Source organism: Saccostrea cucullata, unplaced genomic scaffold, assembly GCF_032062105.1.
Source record: "Saccostrea cucullata isolate Sc308-1 unplaced genomic scaffold, CSIRO_AGI_Scuc_v1 ctg13226, whole genome shotgun sequence".
NCBI lineage: Eukaryota > Metazoa > Mollusca > Bivalvia > Ostreida > Ostreidae > Saccostrea > Saccostrea cuccullata.
The window spans coordinates 1,502-10,162 of NW_026919543.1; the positions used below are offsets into that span (position 1 = coordinate 1,502).

General features: G+C 31.9%; 1 long non-coding RNA gene across 1 annotated transcript; it reads right to left on the minus strand.

The window, feature by feature from the left end:
* Positions 1 to 595: 595 nt before the first annotated feature.
* On the minus strand, positions 596 to 8,146 carry LOC134233270 (uncharacterized). Its single transcript, XR_009984954.1, has 4 exons — positions 8,087 to 8,146; positions 7,817 to 7,841; positions 7,277 to 7,337; positions 596 to 751 (listed from the first exon to the last, which is right to left on the minus strand). It is a non-coding gene; the product is annotated as an uncharacterized LOC134233270 (long non-coding RNA).
* Positions 8,147 to 8,661: the final 515 nt, after the last annotated feature.

The window sequence follows — 8,661 nt, forward strand, 5'->3', positions numbered from 1 at the left end:
TTAGTAACAATTGATGTTCACAAGAAAAACCTAATATTATGTCTGACATTCAAACATAAAATATTCCCACTTCAATGTGCATCACTGTAATTAAATTCACAACAATAAAATCAAATTTATGTACACCATTTATTTAAGTTCTTTTACAGCAAGTCCTGAAATAATAAAGAAAATATTAATGATCATATTTAATAAGTAATATTACAGTTCATTTATCAAATTAAAATATTCTAGCAATAAAAAGTTTCCAATAAAAAATGGTAGATTTTGCTCAGTTTCAGCTCTTCAGATAAACAACAATTAAATTTAACAGTAACCGAATGATTTTATTTTTTTAATATTAATGCACAATGCATGTTGCATGACAGAAGATGAGAGATACTTGAGAGCAGATAAAACAGATTGTCGTTATTGAATAATCTTTCCACAGGATCTATATTTTTCCACTTTTACTAATAAATACAATGGAATTTGATTTTTTTTAGTTTGCACAGCTTAACATTTAACCAAATGAAAGCAACGTTGTAAATTAATCTCCAAATGGATTGCAGAAGTGTCATAAGCAAATGACATACAGAGTTGTACCCCCTTGCCTCAGACACCTGTCTTTACCTGGGGGCAGTGACTTACCTGGGGAGGGACTGTCGGAGCTTGTCAGCCTTTTCTCTGTCGTGGATGACCAGGGTGTACAGGTATCGGCTGCATCTGACCTTGAACTTCACATTCTCTTTGTTTTTCTTGATCTTGACAGCTGAAAATCAAAAGAAACTTTTTATCACATGCAAAATAAAAAATTTTATGACAGAAAGTACCGATATTTCCCCTTGTTAAACAGTTTCTGGTTTAAGAACATTGTATCAGATACTTAGATAAAGCTCAGTATACTCATGGTGTAGGATACACTCACGTAAGAGGTGTCAGAAGCTTTACTATCATCATCTACAATAAATCTTGAACCTTTTGAAAACATTACGAAAACTGTATCTGATTTTCTCCAATTATCCACTAGTATATGAGATGGCTTTGAACAAACATTTATAGCTTATTACAGGAGATTCTGAACAAGCTACAGATGTGCTACAGAGTTACTCAATATTGCTCATACATTTACACCTTAAAACTTTTGTACTCCTATCCTCAGCCAGGAAGGATAACTTAATTTAAAATTTAATTCAAAAAGTCCCCAAATGAAGCTTGAAATTGAATCTTTTCATGCAAAATTTTAAACTTAAGTCATGATACTAAAGAAACACTGCAAAGCTAAAATCAAAAACAGAAATTCTTCCTGGCTTAGACAAGCATTCAAGAACTGCAAAGTTTATAATATCAGCCATTATAAGTCATTAAGTTAGGCCATGCAAAGTTAATTCCTTGGTTCTCAGGCCCTTTTTTTTTCAAGAAATATGAGGGAGGGAAGCATTTTTTTTTCTTTTATTGCCCCCAAAACATGATGAGGCAGCTTTTTACATTGTACAAAATCTCAAAAAATGATGAGGGAGGTGATTCGTTGATTTTATTTTATTGATTTAGCAATAAAAAGGGTCAATGAGGCACCCTTGGAAGAGATGAGGGAGGGTCTGAGACCAAGAAATTAATTTTTATGGCCTTATTGCATCCAACACTAGTTGGTAATAAGAGACCCTGAGAGAGTTAAAGCAAAATTTTCCTACTTTTAATTATTTTGCCTCACAATACAGCTTCACTTCATTTCTGCACATATAATGCCGTATGATATATGTAACGTAAATATGTAAACAGACATCAGCTAGTATCAGATAGTTCTATAAAGCTCAGTATACTCATGGTGTAGGATACACTCACGTAAGAGGTGTCAGAAGCTTTACTATCATCATGTACAATAAACCTCCTTTTTTTTAAAGTTAAAAATCTTAACAATTCACACATCAGGAATACTTCCCTTGAAAATTATACATATATTCGTATCATGACAGTCATTAAAGAAAATTGTTCCTAATGTTCTCAAATATTCCACTAAACTAAGTATCTTAAATGACTTAGAGACTTATGGATTATTCCAATAGATTCAGATTTCTGAACAGTGCTACAGATGTGCTGCAGAGTTACTCAATCATGTTTAATACTGATTTATTCATATCTTAAAGATATATGTGCCGTATAAGTGTTTTATTTTAAAAGAAATAAATATATGTGGTGTCTCATCAAGTTATATAAGTTATATACTTTCTGCAAATAAGACAATTCCACTCCATCACTTTTAAAAGTTATGAAATATTATTTGGTAAAAATTATTTTCTCTCCGTGTCGGATAAAAAACCGCCTCTTATTGAAATATTCATGATCACGAGGTCTCGCATGTTCACAGCAAACAATGGTCCAATTTCGTGAATGAATCGAAAAGCATGATGGTCTACTACGTTTTTACTACAAACACGTGAGTTAAGAATTGTCAATACGTGAGCGCACCTCAGAGTTGGTTGCTTTTTGTACCGAGGAATAATCACGTGCAATTGTCTTTTCAATGGACATTTTCGGTTGGGTGGACTTCTACAGCTGTCAGCGACTATGGATAAAGAAGTGTGGAAACCTTAATGTGCCAAAATGAAATAACCAATACAAACAAATGATATAATTTGATCAATCAAAATGGTTATTAGATACATTCGATTCTCCATTTCTTAATGGTTCAAAACAAGAAAAAAGTATTTCACAGATTATCATGTATAAATCTGCACAAAATACCGAATGCCAAAACCAGAATACTACTAAATAATATAAATATATTCTTTACATATGAACCACAGTATTTCTGACCCCTTGAAAATAATATTAAAAATCTTGCAAGTAGGTTATCTGCATTGGCTCGGGCTAATTCGAAAGTGAAATTTGGAGTTTGTCATTAAAGTTCAATAAGGTAATGTTGTGGTGAATAAATAAAATTTAGTAGTGAAAGATACTGGAACCTATTTTACTTGTCAGGTTTCTTCGAGCTAGTCGATTTTTATTCTAACTGTTCTATCCCCCCACCCACTTTAAAAAAAACGATGCTACGTACCTGAATTAATTTTTCTTAATGGTGTTCGTCGAAATGCTTGGTTGTGTCCTCAAACTGGAATAGTTTTTAGGGGCCTGGAATTCCTAGACCAATTTTATTTTATTAGCCCAACTATATATTTCTAAGAAGGCAAGATGTATGGTATGTAAGTTTCATCTACATATGTTATGCAGTTCATATAAAAAAAAAAACCCTAAGGGATAATTGACGATATCCCATTCAGGGTGTAAAAATACTTTAAAATAGCAGTTTAAATTATTTTATATACATTGTACTTGACAAAATATTTTTTGCGCATAATGCACTCCATACTAAAGATCTGTAAATGTTCACCCAACCGAAAATGTCCACTAGCAGTACAGCACGGGGAGACTCTAAACAAACGGACCTGTACAATGGAGTGGGAAAAACTTTAATTTTCATCATTGTTAATCATTTGTATGCAAATATGAGCATGGGATTAGTAGATAATAATGAATTGTACATATAATGCATCAAGTCTTTCCGAGAGCGATTTAAAAGACTAGCCTTTTCGAAAAACACATGTAGTATTTTATGTAGAAACCCATAAATGCATTAAATACAACTCATTGAGCTGATTGGTCTATTTGTGTTCCTTACTGAACAGGCGTCACAAAAAATATTGTTCTCGACCTGATGATTCTCGCGATGCTTTTCCCGCGCACACGCGCAGATCCAGGATAAACGTCAGTCCTTTATAAATATGCATGAGAATATCGTGTTCTTTTCCCGACCAGTACTTTGTTAATACTGGATAAAATTTCGTCGAATTTGCAAGAATGCTTCATTTTTGATAGCTTATCATACACCAGAAATTTTTGCTCGGTTTTAGCTGTGCAAAAATACTGTTTAACACGGCATACATATCTTTAAAACTTCAAATCATGATACTAAAGAAACGTTGCCAAGCTTAAGTCAAAAACAAAAAAGCTTAGTCAAGCATTCAAGAACTACAAAGTTTATAATGTCAGACGATAGAGGTCATTCCGTCTTAGACTAGTTGGCGAGAGGCATCTCAGAGAGACCCAGAGCTACATTTTCTACTTTTGAGAATACACACTATATTTCAGTCTTCTTCAAACCATTTATTTATTTATTCAATCATTTCATCTTACAAACTAAAAAACTTGTTACTCTATTTCTTTACAATACAGTCTCAACTCATATTTATACAAATATTGTCATCATTAGATGTGTAATCTCTATGGTAATTTGAATTACTTGAGATTTACAAAAACGATCAGTAACAGATAGTTTTTGATTGGCCTGAATTTAGCAAGAGTTATTTTTCTTTGGCCACTGTATTGGAGGTCCAGCTAGTGAATTTTCCTCTTTGAGCTATCAAATTTCAACTTGTATGGTAGAAATAAAAGGGCACAAATCTTTAAAATACTAAAATTACGAATTAATGAAAGCTCGAGTTAACATAAATTCTCAAGAAAAATAATGTTATCTTCACCCAGTTGCTCAGTATGACAAGTTTCATTGGTTGAATGATGAAAGCTTTGGGCTTGTATGTATACCTCCAATATGGCGACAAATGGGAAACAAGTCTTGCTAAAATTGTTTCTATTGAAAGCTATCTATACAGGCATTTTAAAACTGTCATAGTTTTACAAATGGAAATAACATTTAAAAATTTTACGGGTATCAAACTGATAACTATAGAATTGTCACCATGTGGGTGACCCCTATCAAGTACATGTACCCCTGGTAAATTTAATGCAACTTGAAGGAAGTGAAACACCATACAGCAATAAACATCTATATAGATGCATGTTATACAGATCAAGATGTCAGTCACTAACAACTTACAAAAAAAAAACAACTTCAGCTTGTATCAGATACTTAGATAAAGCTCAGTATACTCATGGTGTAGGACTACACTCACGTAAGAGGTGTCAGAAGCTTTACTATCATCATCTACGAACTGTCTACACAACAAATACTACTCACTACTGTACCTTGGCAAAACAGTCAATCATAAATGAAATATTTTAAAACTTTTTATTACTAAATTATTACTTATATGTACTGTACGTAAGGCCATAATAAATAAATTGCTAGATTCTCATCCGAATTTTTTTAAAAATCGAGGCGGGCGGGCGGCTTTTATTTTATATTTTTTATTTTTTCAATTTTGCAGATTTTTTTATTACCCTGGTCAATCGGTGTAATTTTATCTACAATACCCGAATAGAAGTCGTAGTAAAAGTTCAATTATCTCTTACTTCACATCGTCACCAATCTTTTTCAACCAATGACCCTTGTTTAAAATATATACGCATGTATTACAGCAATTACCATCGTTTCAGCTGTCGAAATCATGTCGAATTTCGCGGGATTTAAAACGAAAGCAGAATGGTAGATGAATACCGATCCCGATCAGAATTAAGACTAAGAAAAACAGAAATAAAAAAAATCGAGGCGGGGGTATAAAATCGGGGCGGGCGGGGATGAGAATCTAGGAATATTGTTATTATGGCCTAATGCATTCTTTTTTCCCCTCTCTCTTCATGCTCTTTTTTTATTAACTATTTATTTGAGTTCACTTAATTCTCTCTCAAAATTTTTACAAACTAATTTAAAAGCTCTTCAATGGTTTTTTTTACTCAAAACAAAATTTTTCTAGATTTTCAAAACTTTCCCTTGAAGTGTAAAGAAGCTGAGAAGACATCTCTATAGTAGGGCTGTGTACTGAACCAAAAATTTCGATACGATACGATACAATATTTTTGAAAGCGATATGCAATATATTGGATTCTAAACAAATCCATCAGAAAAGGTTTATAAATCATTTTAATGCATAAATTTCATAACAATTAAGTATTTTATTACCCATTTTAAAGTTCTTGTCTCATTGTCATTACAAATAACACTTCAAATTAAAACTTTTAATGACAGCAAAATCAATATGTTCAAATACAATTCTCTTTGTATTTTGTAATGATTAAAATAACTGTGTTATTTCCTTACAAATTATATAATTATTGAACAGTTTTATTTCAACAAAAAAAAATATAATCTTTAGTCAGTCAGGGGTGTGACTGAATTCCATCATTTTTAAAAATGATTGATAATGGTCATTTCTTCTAAGTATATAATGTACACGTTCTTCTTATTTTTGTAAATATGACTTCTTTTCATCATATTTCCATTCCCAAGTCCATTTTTCCAACCCATTTCCTACAGTACCGTATAGCGGGTTATTTTAGCGGGGTGCTAATTTTGGCTTATTTTGGCGTTTTGAGGGCGGCCCGCTAAAATTTTAATCGCTAAAATAGTGAGTCATTAGTTAACTTAGTATTCTTAGTGTTAATCGGAAAAGAGATGAAACCCTGTGTCCGCTAAAATAAATTACGCCAAAATTAGTGGGGTACCTTTCAGTAGGCAAAACGCCAAATTTTACACCCGCCAAAAAAAACCGCTATACGGTAATTAGATATAGTGCACTATCCTGCCATAGACCCTTGTGTAGAGCAACATCTTGACAAGTAATTGAAACCAAAATAATTTAGTGCGCCCCGTAAAACTAACGAGATAATTAAGTGCGCCCAGACCTAACAATTTGACAAAAAATGATGAAATACAGTTATTTTTAATATCAGAGGTAACTCTATTTCTAAAATAAATTTCAAAATAGAAATGACTGTTTTTCATCATTATTCTAAAAAAAGATGAATTTCAATCATTATTAAAAATCAATTTAATGACTGGAAATCATCATTTTTAAAAATGATGGATTTCAGTCACACCCCTGACTGTTAGTGATTGAAATTCCCATCTTTTTAACAGAATTAGAAGAAAAACGGTATGTCCGATACGTATTGGAAGTTATTTTTCGATACGATATTTTTCTTGAATATCGATACATATTGATCAGTGTTTTCCCTTTATTTCAGAGTAAAGGGTTAGAGATCAATTGTAACAGGCCAGGGGCTGAGGTTTATACACAGAGACTCTGTGGACATTGAAACAAATTTTTATTTCAAAGCGGCATTTTTGTCAATTGAAACGGTCAGTTTGGCCGGTAGTCGGTTCGTAGGGAAAACACTGATTGATATATCGATATATTGATACAGCCCTACTCTGTAGTATAATTGGATTCAAGACATTTCTTGCTACTAAGACATTCAAAACTCTAAATTTTGATTAATTTTTATGCAGAAAAATGAAACCCAATTCAGCACACTTCAACTATTGAATAAATATATGACTTACATTTGGCATCTTTCCTCCTAGCTGTCAATAGAAAATCTTTGATTTCTTGAATCTGTTTTGGCTGGAAAAGAAAAAATCAATATAGAAGCAGTGTATATTGGGGTAGTTTACTTATACTTTATAAACAGCTTTGTAAAATGTTCTAACCCAGCGTATACATACTCCAGCATATAAATTCAACTATTAATTAAGTCCTTAAGAGTCTTACATATAAATTCTATTTAGAACATGTACTATGCATATCATTATCTGAAGCAAATTTTGTGCATAGTCTCAATTCCTGATTTGAAAATGTAGAATACAGCCTTTGAGCATGATTAAAGAATTTATATACTTTGTTCCACAAAGACTTGTAACACAAATGCAACTACTATAATTAATATTATAACCATATAAAACAACCAAAAATTTTCCTCCTTCCGACAGGCGACTAGCCATTTCTAACTCATGAACAGAACCTCTTTTTAATGCTTATGCATACTTCAGCTTTGAATTTAAATTTGTTACAGTTACTCAGGATATTCCATTTTCTCCACTTACCATTTTCAAGCCCTACAGATGCAACCTACAACGAAAGAAATTTTTAAAAATTTTATGACAAGCCACTCGCTGTCAATGTTTACATTCAAGTGGAAAGGGGATATAAATCAACATCCATCTATCGTTCAGAACTGTTAAAATGGTGATAACACATGCTGTCTCATAAATGAACAAAATACTTTTGTTTATTCAAATGTTGTTTTAAAATTTATTCCCTCAAATTAAGCGATTTAAACGGATTTACATGTACAACGATTGTTTACCACATACCGCTTCTAGTAAGTTAGCGGAAAAGGAAGTAGAAATGGGAGGTAACTCTAAACTGTTAAACGGTATATGGAAACTCGTCGGGACAGTAATATTCATTTTTTCACAATGCCAATAATTGGTCCATAACTCTGACTAAAAGGATTTTTTTTCATGCTTAATTGTATAAAAATTTTGATCGCGTGCTTACAGATTGTATTGATTCAATATATATAGAGAGACAAGACAGAGAATAAATTAACTAAAGTTTGCTCTTTCCCTGTAAGATTCGAGTTTTTCAACACTTAATTTGGATGAAATAGGAATTTTCATTTCATTGAATTTCAAGTATATTATACTAATCTTTTTCGAATACATGTTTTTTTTTTTAAAAACATTCCATTGATTTTTCGTGGAAATTTCTTTGCAAAGGAAAAAAAGTGAACTGTTAAAATGGTGATAACACATGCTGTCTCATAAATGAACAAAATACTTTTGTTTATTCAAATGTTGTTTTAAAATTTAAAAACCATTTGAAATTTAAGTGATTGACTTGTAGGGGGTATATCAATAAATTTTTGTACATACATTAAATATTT